At 40.8% G+C, this 12,341-nt stretch overlaps 1 protein-coding gene across 12 annotated transcripts in view; it reads left to right on the top strand.

Annotated features, from left to right (window-relative positions):
• LOC128690315 (ATP-sensitive inward rectifier potassium channel 12) overlaps nt 1–7,398 on the top strand; it is a 569,607-nt gene extending 562,209 nt beyond the window's left edge. For all 12 annotated transcript variants that reach the window (XM_053778974.2, XM_053778975.2, XM_053778983.2 and 9 more), the window contains one exon: nt 7,263–7,398. The gene's annotated coding sequence lies outside the window, so the exon portion shown is untranslated. The remainder of the gene's footprint in view (nt 1–7,262) is intronic.
• The last annotated feature ends 4,943 nt before the right edge of the window (nt 7,399–12,341 follow it).

Below are 12,341 nucleotides of genomic sequence, written 5' to 3'. Positions count from 1 at the left end.
GGGTCGAGTCATAGCTCCTGGCCCCGCCTCTTCACTGATTGCTACTAGGTCCTCTCTGTCCCTGCTCCATGAGCTTTATCATACCTCGCCTTAAAACTATGTATGGTTCCCGCCTCCACTACTTCACTTTCTAGGCTATTCCACGGCTTGAATACTCTATGACTGAAGAAATACTTCCTAACATCCCTTTGATTCATCTGAGTCTTCAACTTCCAATTGTGACCTCTTGTGTCTGTGTCCCATCTCTGGAACATCCCGTCTTTGTCTGTGTGTGTCTGTGTGTGTGTGTCTGTGTGTGTGTCTGTGTGTGTGTGTCTGTGTTACCATTTTGTCCTAGGCACATGTCGATTAGACACTAGGCCTGTTGTATTTGAGTGTGTGTGTGTGTGTTTGTGTGTGTGTGTGTACTCACCTATTTGTACTCACCTATTTGTGGTTGCAGGGGTCGAGTCCTAGCTCCTGGCCCCGCCTCTTCACCGGTTGCTACTAGGCCCTCTCTCTCCCCGCTCCATGAGCTTTATCAAACCTCGTCTTAAAACTGTGTATGGTTCCTGCCTCCACTACGTCATTTTCTAGGCTATTCCACTGCCTTACAACTCTATGACTGAAGAAATACTTCCTACTATCTCTCTGACTCATTTGTGTCTTCAACTTCCAATTGTGGCCTCTTGTTTCTGTGTCCCCTCCCTGGAACATCCTGTCCTTGTCCACCTTGTCTATTCCACGCAGTATTTTATGTGTGTGTTTGTGTGTTTGTGTGTTTGTGTGTTTGTGTGTGTGTGTGTGTGTTGTGTGTGTGTGTGTGTGTGTTGTGTGTTGTGTGTGTTGTGTGTGTGTTGTGTGTGTGTTGTGTGTGTGTGTACTCACCTAATTGTACTCGCCTAATTGTGGTTGCAGGGGTCGAGACTCAGCTCCTGGCCCCGCCTCTTCACTGATCGCTACTGGGTCCCCTCTCTCTCTGCTTCCTGAGCTTTGTCATACCTCTTCTTAAAACTATGTATGGTTCCTGCCTCCACTACTTCACTTGCTAGGTTATTCCACTTCCTGACAACTCTATGACTGAAGAAATACTGCCTAACGTCCCTGTGACTCGTCTGAGTCTTCAGCTTCCAGTTGTGACCCCTTGTCCCTGTGTCCCCTCTCTGGAACATCCTATCTCTGTCCACCTTGTCTATTCCTCGCAGTATCTTGTATGTCGTTATCATGTCTCCCCTGACCCTTCTGTCCTCCAGTGTCGTCAGTCCGATTTCCCTTAACCTTTCCTCGTACGACATTCCCTTGAGCTCTGGGACTAGCCTTGTTGCAAACCTTTGTACTTTCTCTAACTTCTTGACGTGCTTGACCAGGTGTGGGTTCCAGACTGGTGCTGCATACTCCAGTATGGGCCTAACATACACAGTGTACAGTGTCTTGAACAATTCCTTATTAAGGTATTGGAACGCTATTCTTAGGTTTGCCAGGCGCCCGTATGCTGCAGCGGTTATTTGGTTGATGTGTGCCTCCAGTGATGTGCTTGGTGTTATGGTCACCCCAAGGTCTTTCTCCCTGAGTGAGGTCTGTAGTCTTTGTCCACCTAGCCTATACTCTGTCTGCGGTCTTCTTTGCCCCTCCCCAATCTTCATGACTTTGCATTTGGCTGGATTGAATTCGAGAAGCCAGTTACTGGACCACATGTCCAGCCTGTCCAGGTCTCTTTGCAGTCCTGCCTCATCCTCGTCCGATTTAATTCTTCTCATCAACTTCACGTCATCTGCGAACAGGGACACTTCAGAGTCTATTCCTTCCATCATGTCGTTCACATATATCAAAAATAGCACTGGTCCTAAAACTGACCCCTGTGGGACCCCGCTCGTAACAGGCGCCCACTGTGATACCTCTTCACGTGCCATGACTCGTTGCTGCCTCCCTGTCAGGTATTCCCTTATCCATTGCAGTGCCCTCCCTTTTACATGCGCCTGATCTTCCAGCTTCTGCACTAATCTCTTGTGGGGAACTGTGTCAAAGGCCTTCCTGCAGTCTAGGAAAACGCAATCTACCCACCCCTCTCTCTCGTGTCTTACTTCTGTTACCTTGTCATAAAACTCCAGGAGGTTTGTGATACAAGATTTGCCTTCCATGAACCCATGCTGGTTTTCATTTATAATCTTGTTCCTTTCCAGGTGTTCGACCACTCTCCTCCTGATAATCTTCTCCATGACTTTGCACACAATACATGTCAGAGAGACAGGAATGTAGTTTAGTGCCTCGTTTCTGTTTCCTTTCTTAAATATGGGGACTACATTAGCTGTCTTCCATTTCTCAGGTAGTTGCCCAGTTTCAAGGGATGTGTTGAAGATTGTGGTTAGAGGCACACACAGCATCTCTGCTCCTTCTCTAAGGACCCATGGGGAGATGTTGTCTGGTCCCATCGCCTTTGAGGTGTCAAGGTCACTTAAGAGCTTCTTCACCTCCTCCACAGTTGTTCGTATGTCATCCAACACATGTTGGTATATTCCCTCTTGATGTTCCCTTCTGTGCTGTCTTCCCACAGCCCTTCCTGTCTCTACTGTAAAAACTTCCTTAAATCTCCTGTTCAGCTCCTCACATACCTCCTGATCATTTCTTGTGAGTTCTCCACCTTCTGTCCTTAATCTGATCACCTGGTCTTTGACTGTTGTCTTCCTCCTGATGTGGCTATACAACAGTTTCGGGTCAGTCTTGATTCTCGATGCTATGTCATTTTCATACTGTCGCTGGGCCTCCCTCCTTACCTGTGCATACTCATTCCTGGCTCTGCGACTGGTGTCCCTATTTTCGTGTGTTCTCTGCCTTCTGTACTTTTTCCATTCTCTATTGCACTTTGTTTTTGCCTCCTTACACCGTCGGGTAAACCAGGGGCTCGTTCTGGTCTTCCCGTTGTTACTGTTGCCCTTGGGAATAAACCTTTCCACTGCCTCCTTGCATTTTGTTGTTACATATTCCATCATTTCATTTACTGGCTTTCCTGCCAGTTCTCTGTCCCACTGGACCTCCCGCAGGAAGTTCTTCAACCCTATGTAGTCCCCTCTTTTATAGTCAGGCTTTTCCCATTCAACTCCTGTTATTCTCTCCACTTGCAGCTCTACTATGTATTCAAAGCACAGAACCACGTGGTCGCTAGCTCCTAGGGGACTCTCATACTTGATGTCCTCGATGTCTGAGCTGCCCAGGGTGAACACAAGGTCCAATCTTGCTGGTTCATCCTCCCCTCTCACTCTGGTAGTGTCCTTAACATGTTGGTGCATGAGGTTTTCCAGCACCACACCCAACATCCTGGCTCTCCATGTTTCGGGACCCCCATGCGGCTCCAGGTTTTCCCAGTCGATCTCCGTGTGTGTGTGTGTGTGTGTGTACTCACCTATTTGTACTCGCCTATTTGTGGTTGCAGGGGTCGAGTCATAGCTCCTGGCCCTGCCTCTTCGCTGATTGCTACTAGGTCCCCTCTCTCCCTGCCCCATGAGCTTTATCATACCTCGCCTTAAAACTATGTATGGTTCCCGCCTCCACTGCGTCACTTTCTAGGCTATTCCACGGCCTGACTACTCTATGACTGAAGAAATACTTCCTAACATCCCTTTGATTCATCTGAGTCTTCAACTTCCAATTGTGACCTCTTGTGTCTGTGTCCCTTCTCTGGAACATCCCGTCTTTGTCCACCTTGTCTATTCCGTGCAGTATTTTATATGTCGTTATCATGTCTCCCCTGACCCTCCTGTCCTCCAGTGTCGTCAGGCCAATTTCCCTCAACCTGTCTTCGTAGGACAATCCCCGTAGCTCTGGGACTAATATTGTTGCAAACCTTTGCACTCTCTCTAATTTCTTGACGTGCTTGACTAGGTGTGGATTCCAAACTGGTGCTGCATACTCCAGTATGGGCCTGACGTAAATGGTATACAGAGTCTTGAACGAATCCTTACTGAGGTATCGGAACGCTATCCGTAGGTTTGCCAGGCGCCCGTATGCTGCAGCAGTTATCTGACTGATGTGCGCCTCAGGAGATATGCTTGGTGTTATACTCACCCCCAGATCTTTTTCCTTGAGTGAGGTTTGCAGTCTTTGGCCATCTAAACTATATTGTGTCTGCGGTCTTCTTTGCCCTTCCCCAATCTTCATGACTTTGCATTTGGCAGGGTTAAACTTAAGGAACCAGTTGCTGGACCAGGCTTGTAGCCTGTCCAGGTCTCTTTGTAGTCCTGCCTGATCCTCATCCGATTTGATTCTTCTCATTAACTTCACATCATCTGCAAACAAGGACACTTCTGAGTCTATCCCTTCCGTTATGTCGTTCACATATATCAAGTGTGTGTGTGTGTGTGTGTACTCACTCACCTATTTGTGGTTGCAGGTGTGTGTGTGTGTGTGTGTGTGTGTGTGTGTGTGTGTGTGTGTGTGTACTCACTCACCTATTTGTGGTTGCAGGGGTGTGTGTGTGTGTGTGTGTGTGTGTGTGTGTGTGTGTGTGTGTGTGTATACTCACCTATTTGTGGTTGCAGGTGTGTGTGTGTGTGTGTGTGTGTGTGTGTGTGTGTGTGTGTGTGTGTGTGTGTGTGTCTGTCTGTCTGTGTCTGTCTGTGTCTGTGTGTACTCACCTATTTGTGGTTGCAGGGGTCGAGCCCTAGCTCCTGGTGTGTGTGTGTGTGTGTGTGTGTGTGTGTGTGTGTGTGTGTGTGTGTGTGTGTGTGTGTGTGTGTGTGTGTGTGTGTGTGTGTGTGTCTGTCTGCCTTAACAATCAATATTTGCACCAATAACTCGGAGGAATAACCCAATAACCCAATGGAAATAAGTCACTCTGACTTTTTTGGGTTATCCTAGGTTCTCTCCACCTATGCTGCTATGTATGATAATCTATGTAACTGTATTTGTATATACCTGAATAAACTTATTTACAGTTGTGACCGGGTGTGGACGTGTGAATTCCTCATTACTCTATAATTTGTTCATGATTGTAGCCATGTATAAACGTAAGTAAGTAAATTAACTTAAAGGATTCTTTACCTTTGTAACTTGAGTTCATTACCTTTGTACCTAGTTCAGCTATCAAAACTTTGGGGGCCCAGTCCCTGGACCCATTATGTACCTCTGTAATCTGTAAATACCTTTGTAACTTGTCATGATTGTGACCAGATCTTCCTGGAGTTCATTACCTTTGTAACTTGCTCAGCTATCAAAACTTTGGGGCCCAGTCCCTGGACCCATTATGTACCTCTGTAATCTTTTGACTACTGCCCACAGGATTGGGTATGGGGTGCATAATAAACATACTAAACTAACTAAACAAACTAGGAAAATGACAGGATGGATAATGAGAACCTTCAAAACTAGGAATGCCAAGCCCATGATGACTCTTAAGATCGTTTGTTATATCTAGGCTGGAATATTGCTGCATACTAACAGTGCATTTCAAAGCAGGTGAAATTGCTAACCTGAAAAATGTACAGAGAACCTTCATGGCACACACAAGTACGATAAAACACCTAAATTACTTGGAACAGTTGAAGTTCCTTGATTTGTATTCCCTGGAACGCAGGTATATATATACTATATACGTACTTGGAAAATCCTAAAGGGATTAGTACCAAATTTGCACACGAATATCACTCCCTATGAAAGCAAAAGACTCGGCAGGCGACGCAACATCCCCCCCCCCATGAAAAGCAGGGGCACTACTAGCACGATAAGAGACAATACTGTCAGAAGCCCAAGACTGTTCAACTGCCTCCCAGTATACATAAAGGGGATTACCAGTAGACCCTTGGCTGTCCTAAAGAAGACTCTGGACAGGTACCTCCCCTCAAGGGAGGTTCCTTGATGCTGATGAGGGGCTCTTGATCTAGGGAATTGGATCTGTGCTCTGGTTCCCTGAATTGAGCCTGAATACCTTCCATCCCCTCCCCGATGTGCTGTATAATCCTACAGGTTTAGCGCTCCTCCATTATTATAATAATTATAATAATGGACAGGTACCTAAAGGCGCCTGACCAGTCAGGTTGTGGTTTATATGTCAGTTTACATGCAGCCAACAGTAACAGCCTGGTTGATCAGGCCCTGATCTACCATGATGCCTGATCACAGACCAGGCTATGAGGGCATTGACCTCCGAAACCCTCTCCAGGTATACCAAAAGTACATTCATAGTTCATAGCAGACATTCACTTATGACAAGTCGGTTTGCGTGTGGCCGGCAGTAACGACTTGGCTCATTAAACTCTGATCCACCACGAGGCCTGGTCAGGGACCGAGCCGTGGGAGTGTTGACCCTCGGAACACCCTCCAGGTATCCTTCAGGTATGGCAATACTGTACTTCAAACTTGTCATCGAAAGGATAGGATTGTAATGTGATGTCTAGAGGCAATTTTCATTAATCGACAAACATCGTGAAATAGAACCAAGGTGCATTTAGCCTAGATAAAGAATTGTTGAAGAATCGTGCAAACATGCTAGCCTGAAGCTTGGCGACATTACAGTATAATTGACCAGTGCACATTCTTCATAGATCTACATACACTGATCATCACACATCAGTGATTTGACTTGCCTCCCCTTTTCTTTTTCAAGGAGTATCTTCTGTATAATTTGATAAATCTCTACACAGAGTAAAACTTTCTGGTAAAAGCTTATTCTGCAGTGCGTGTGTTTTCTTAGCATTTGAGTTGTAGATGAGTAGCCAGTAAGACCTACTACAGTGAAGCGCAGTGATTACACTTTAAATATTTCAACTTATCGAATATGTTACTCAAGAATAAGTAGACCCTCCTACTTAAAGAAAAAATGGGTTAAATCTTCTGCCTCTATTAACTATATACAGTAAATCTGCAGCTTCTTTGTCATTCCTAAGACTTCTTTGCTGTACATTCTCACGACAAGTTTATTGCACCAAACTGGTTATGAATAGCCCATGTTTATTTCTTTATTGCTGGTAAAGTTTTAATGACTGACTTAATTACTAACAAAAAAAATTCCATGGCAGTTTTAATATTGTTATTAATTTATAATGACTTTTGTGGTATCTTTTAAATATTTGCAGGATCCATTATTTGCTTTGCAATTAACTTGTGCAGATGGAATATTTATTACTATTTAAAAAAAAATTACCACGGGCGGGGTTAGAAACCCGTGATCAGTGTGTCTCAAAACTCTAGATCATTGCGTTAGCCACCGATCGCGGGTTCTAACGTTCGTGGTATGGTTTGTTTGCAATCGTGTCATTACGATTTCGTAAATTAGTTATTACTATTTGTTGCAGATGGCCCCGGGTGCCCAAGGGTGCCCGTGTCCGTGCCTTACTGGGGTTGAGATGACGCTGCGGGTACGTGGCTGTCGTGCTGGAAGGACCTGTGCATGTGAGGGAAGCCATCAACCTTCACCGTGTCATACCCTTCCCAAAACAGCAGAATCATCTCCTAAATGCCAACCACAGTCTGATTCTTTCTTAGCTGTGGCAGCTACAGCTTACACTGGTCTGCAACGTCTGCCTCTACCCAGCCCATACATTCGCCCTGCACACACAGTCTCAGGCCCTGTTTTGCCCAGCTCGCACCTTCTTGATCATCTAAACTGCAAAAGATTAGGTGGTCCACATGTGAGCATTGCCCCTTCACAACCACCATCAACCCGAAACACACTCGATATTCCTCAAACTTCATTTGCACTGTCTTCCAGGTCAATAATGGATGGAGATCACCACACAGGTACTCGGGGAGCTGTTCAAAAAGAAATGTCCTCTCACTCTTGGATGCATAAGAGTAAACCCTGGTCCCTTCCACGAGTACCCAAAAGACCTGGTCGTTTCTCCAGTAGACGTAACCGTTCCACAAATGCCTCATCTGGTTCAGCAATGGCTGCCCCGCCTTTTCGCCACTCCACACGTACATCAAATAGTCACCCAGATTTCAGAGAGTTTCGCTTCTGACCCCCATAGCCTTGGGCAACATCAGCCCCACCCATCATGCTCAGCAGCATCACCTATCATGTTCACCTCATCCTTACTAAAATACCACCTACAAATCCACCATCAAAAGGTGGTAGCCATTTTGATTCTGATGTGTCTTATTCATTCATGGTTGTGATGGCCATTCTGGTCCCCTGACCTCCCTCCAAGAGGAAATACTTCTGCTGCTTTTCCAGATGTTATTTGATAAACATCTGTCATGCATCTGGAAGCTACATGCTCAAATAAGTGTTATGTTTATTGGTTAGCAAGACAGTGTGTTCTTTAGTAGCATAGACTTCAGTATGCTACAAGTACACTTCATGGTTGTGCAAAAGATGTAGCAGTGTGTTCGTTAAGTGGCTAGGATTGATTACTCTATTCTGTGATCCTGGAAACCATGGTAAATACATTTCCTGGTATTGTAAGTTGAAAGAGAACCTGATGTATATATATACTGTACCACAATCAAGATAAATGTAGCTTGGAAAGAAGCATCAATGAATATTGTGGAATGGCTTGTTCAAAAGTTTTCTGACTGCAAGCTAAAAAGTTGAAAAAACACTTGAACTTTGGAAAAATTGTTATATTAGGCATTAAGTAGATGGTGCTATTTATGCTACAGTATATATAATTTGAATTAGGAAATACCTGTACAGTATTTACTTTAGTAATAAGTCAGATTATTAAATGAGTGACTCATTAAGAAGTTAATCTGTGCTGTTTGTGATATCTAGACAAAATACTTGCACCAGTTGATTCGTACACTGGTGTACAGCCCCCTCGTACCTTGAGACCTCGTACTGAAACACACAGTGGCCCTTTTGGGGGGAGGACAATTTTCACAGGCACCTGGATGATCACCCATCATTCTTTCCAGAGTCTTACAATATGGAACAACCTTTTTTTCTTTTTTTTTTCCAATCTAAAAATTTTCTACAATAATCATCAAAGTTTATTGCTGTTATACACAAAATTGCAAAACTTGCATACTGGTAAGTAAAGGGTGATAATACTGGTCCAAATTAAAATTTGCCTTGCTGTTGTACAGCCCAGTATGGAGACTACTGACAGCCCGTCCCTGTATGTATTAGTAGTTAGTCATTTTTCTCATGAACCTAACTTATTTGTCAGCAGTTTAAACCCTTCCTCCACTTTAACAATTCTATTAATCAGCAAATATGCTTATTCACCCAGTTACATCAGATTAGTGCCCACATTCCAACACTTAGACCCAAGTCGTACTCTTTTTGAATCATCTTAGCCCTGCCTCCATTCACTTGCATGGACATCTACCTCTCAGTAGTTGTAGTGCTAGCTAGCCCACTTTAGTAAACCCTGTAAGCAGTGAAGCAGTTAAATTTTTGAAAATGATATATCCATTTGGCAGTTACCAAACAGACATATGGAGGATTCTCACCTCATTCATATTTAATTGCTGAATTTGATTGTTTTTTATAAAATTTTCCATGCATCATTATTGCAGGCTGTAGTACAGTACTAGTAATAATATAGAAACAAAAGAAACGTTGGATATCAAATTGAGTTTATTTTAATGAATATTCCACAACAAACATGAAAAATTAATGAAATACTGTAACAATATTTTAAAAAGTAGCAAAAAAAAAATTCATAGCTTCATTTTGTAAATAAATACTTGGTGTGTGGAAAACATAAGCTTAGATAAGTATATTTATATTAAGGAATATACAGTACAGTAACTACCTTTTGGCATATATACTGTATATTCAATATATGAATTACTGTACCATAATTCACCCATTTAATGGACAAAACAATTAAAATTATTGTTTTTCTTAATTAAAATTGTTTTTCTTGGTAAAATATTTTGTTTAAAAATGTTTGTTTTAATTAAAGCAGCTGTTAGTAAATCAGTTTGAGCATCAAAGAAAAAACTCACTTGTGAAAACTATGAAACATCTAAACAGACATACATTATTATTGGAAACATATTACCATACACTGTATATTTTTTTTTTTTTTTTTTTTTTTTTTATAAATACAGTATGACGTAACAATTTTATAAGCAACATACACCAAAAATTTGAGAAAAATATTAGTTTGAATTATGTACTTCAAACAAAGGATAGGTACAGTACTAATATATACTTTATTACAGAATAGCATTAAATCCAAAAGCCATAAGAATGCTACTTTTGGTATCTTAAGTCTGATAAACCATTGAAGCTAACAAATTCTATCTCCTTATATGTACTATATTATGCACACCTGCTTCCTGAAGTCCTGTTCCTAGATCCGTCCTGCTGACTACATACTCAAGGAGATTGTAGATGGCAGTGTTGTTTACTGAAAGTCATACTTTAAATGTATTGAACTCAAACCTATTTAGTATACATTACTGTATACTAAAGTGGAAGTTTAGTTGTTCAACTGTACATCCATGAAGTTACCACTACAGTGTAAGTTTACTTTTTAAGTTTTCTGTATGGCTGACTATTCTAGTGATCCAACTTCACAAGTAATGGTTGATAATACCATACTTGTATTTTTAAGCTAGAATATTTTGTAGCTTTCATTGCAGGTAAGTTAATTTAAAATATATGAAGTTATAAATATCAGTTATTTATCTTGTAAGTAAACTGTATATTTAGTTTTTATTGTTGCTTAATTTTAAGATGGGCTCAACTTTCTTGAAGTCAGCCTTGCACTTTGAATATAGTTAAACTTATGAAAAATATTTATTACTTGAAAAAGCTTTATAACTTTATTGTTTTTAAGTTAATACTAGTGAGGATGCAAGAAATGAATGATGATTGATACTGATTGATCTTTCTTTTTTTTAGGTTACAGAACTCCTTGATAAAGTGCAAGGATATATGTACAGTATATGTAAATGAATAATTATTTTACATGCAGTTTTCTCCTTCAAATAAAAGTATTTATCATATTCTTGGTAGCATTTCTTCAAAGCCTTACTACTTGACATCATATACAATCTGGACTGGATTAAGGTTTTGTGGGGTCCTTGGCCAGGGCAGTGTTTGAGGTGAGGCCCCAATAAGTTGCGAAACCATAAAAGTTCGCAAGGAATGAAATGATTGTACTAATAATTTGATATTGTACATACCACAAATGTTTTATAAAAGCTATTTATTTTTGCTTCGAAGACTGGTAGGGGCTCTGTACGGCTAAGACCTTAGGCCCAAGCTTAGGTGGCTTATGCATTAAAAATGGCAAGCCTTCAGTTCGGACTGAGTGCATTTTGAATGTGTCTTGGTTCTTCAGTTTATGCCGGTATAGTGCTTTATATTTCTAATTACGTATAAAAATATTTTACTGCCAAACATATACAGTTGCTACAAAATTAGGTTACATTCAATACTATATGAAAAAAAATTGGATATGAAGAGCAATTTGAACACACTACAACATGATCTTAAAACCCCTTGACATTGTATAGTTATAGTCAGATTATTTGAATTCTAAATTTATTACTATGTAATTGAGATTGAAGTTGAAATTATTAAATGCAGTGAATACAAGCAGGCCCTGCTTTACAGTGCTTTGCTTTATGGTGTTTGGCTAATGCAGAAGTTTTCAGTTATACCTATTCTTCATTTATTTACACTTCCTACAATAAATATATTCACTCACTATAAGCCGAGGTCAAGAATATTTTAAGATAATGTGTGTGTTGTGCATGCATTTTTTTAGGCCTAGCTCTATTGTGCACTCAATATATGATAGTGTAAACATGGTATCAGGCTATTATATGTATTTGAAAGTGAAAAAACAGGCTATGTTTCACTTTACAGCAATTTTTGCTTTACAGCAGTAGCCTGGAACCTAACTTGCTGTATAAGCAGGGTCTGCCTGTATTTTAAGTTATGGCATATTACAGCAGCATTATTAATATGAGAGATTAATGCAAAATTGTATTGACAATTTAGTCATAATTATTGGGAGGTAGGTTCATAGTGACAGTGTATGAATATAAATGTTAATTAAGGCTGGATAAATAATTACCATTAAATGTATATTAGATATGTATATTCAATCACAAATTGACATTTGATTGTTTTTTTTTTAATGCAGTTGGCAGATAAGGAAATTTTTGAAACGAGGTAGAGCTCCATATTTTTGAGCCTTTTATTTGCATGTACTTAATATACAGGTTCAGTCAAACATGTGGGATATCAGAAGTATTTATTTCTTGTATTGTGTCTGCATTCTGTTGCAGCTCTTCCAGAACTTGAGCATTGGGTTAATATTTGTAACTGTGTTCTATATATATAGTATGCACAGTAGTAGAGTGAATGTTTAGTATTTTGAGGAAAATTAAACCTTGATAAAAATAAAATAATTATAAACTTTCTTTATAAAAAGTACAATTTATAATAGATTCAGGAATGA

Source organism: Cherax quadricarinatus, chromosome 32, assembly GCF_038502225.1.
Source record: "Cherax quadricarinatus isolate ZL_2023a chromosome 32, ASM3850222v1, whole genome shotgun sequence".
Lineage (NCBI taxonomy): Eukaryota > Metazoa > Arthropoda > Malacostraca > Decapoda > Parastacidae > Cherax > Cherax quadricarinatus.
The sequence above is the reverse complement of the archived record's forward strand: the minus strand, read 5'-3'. Positions and strand labels throughout refer to the sequence as shown.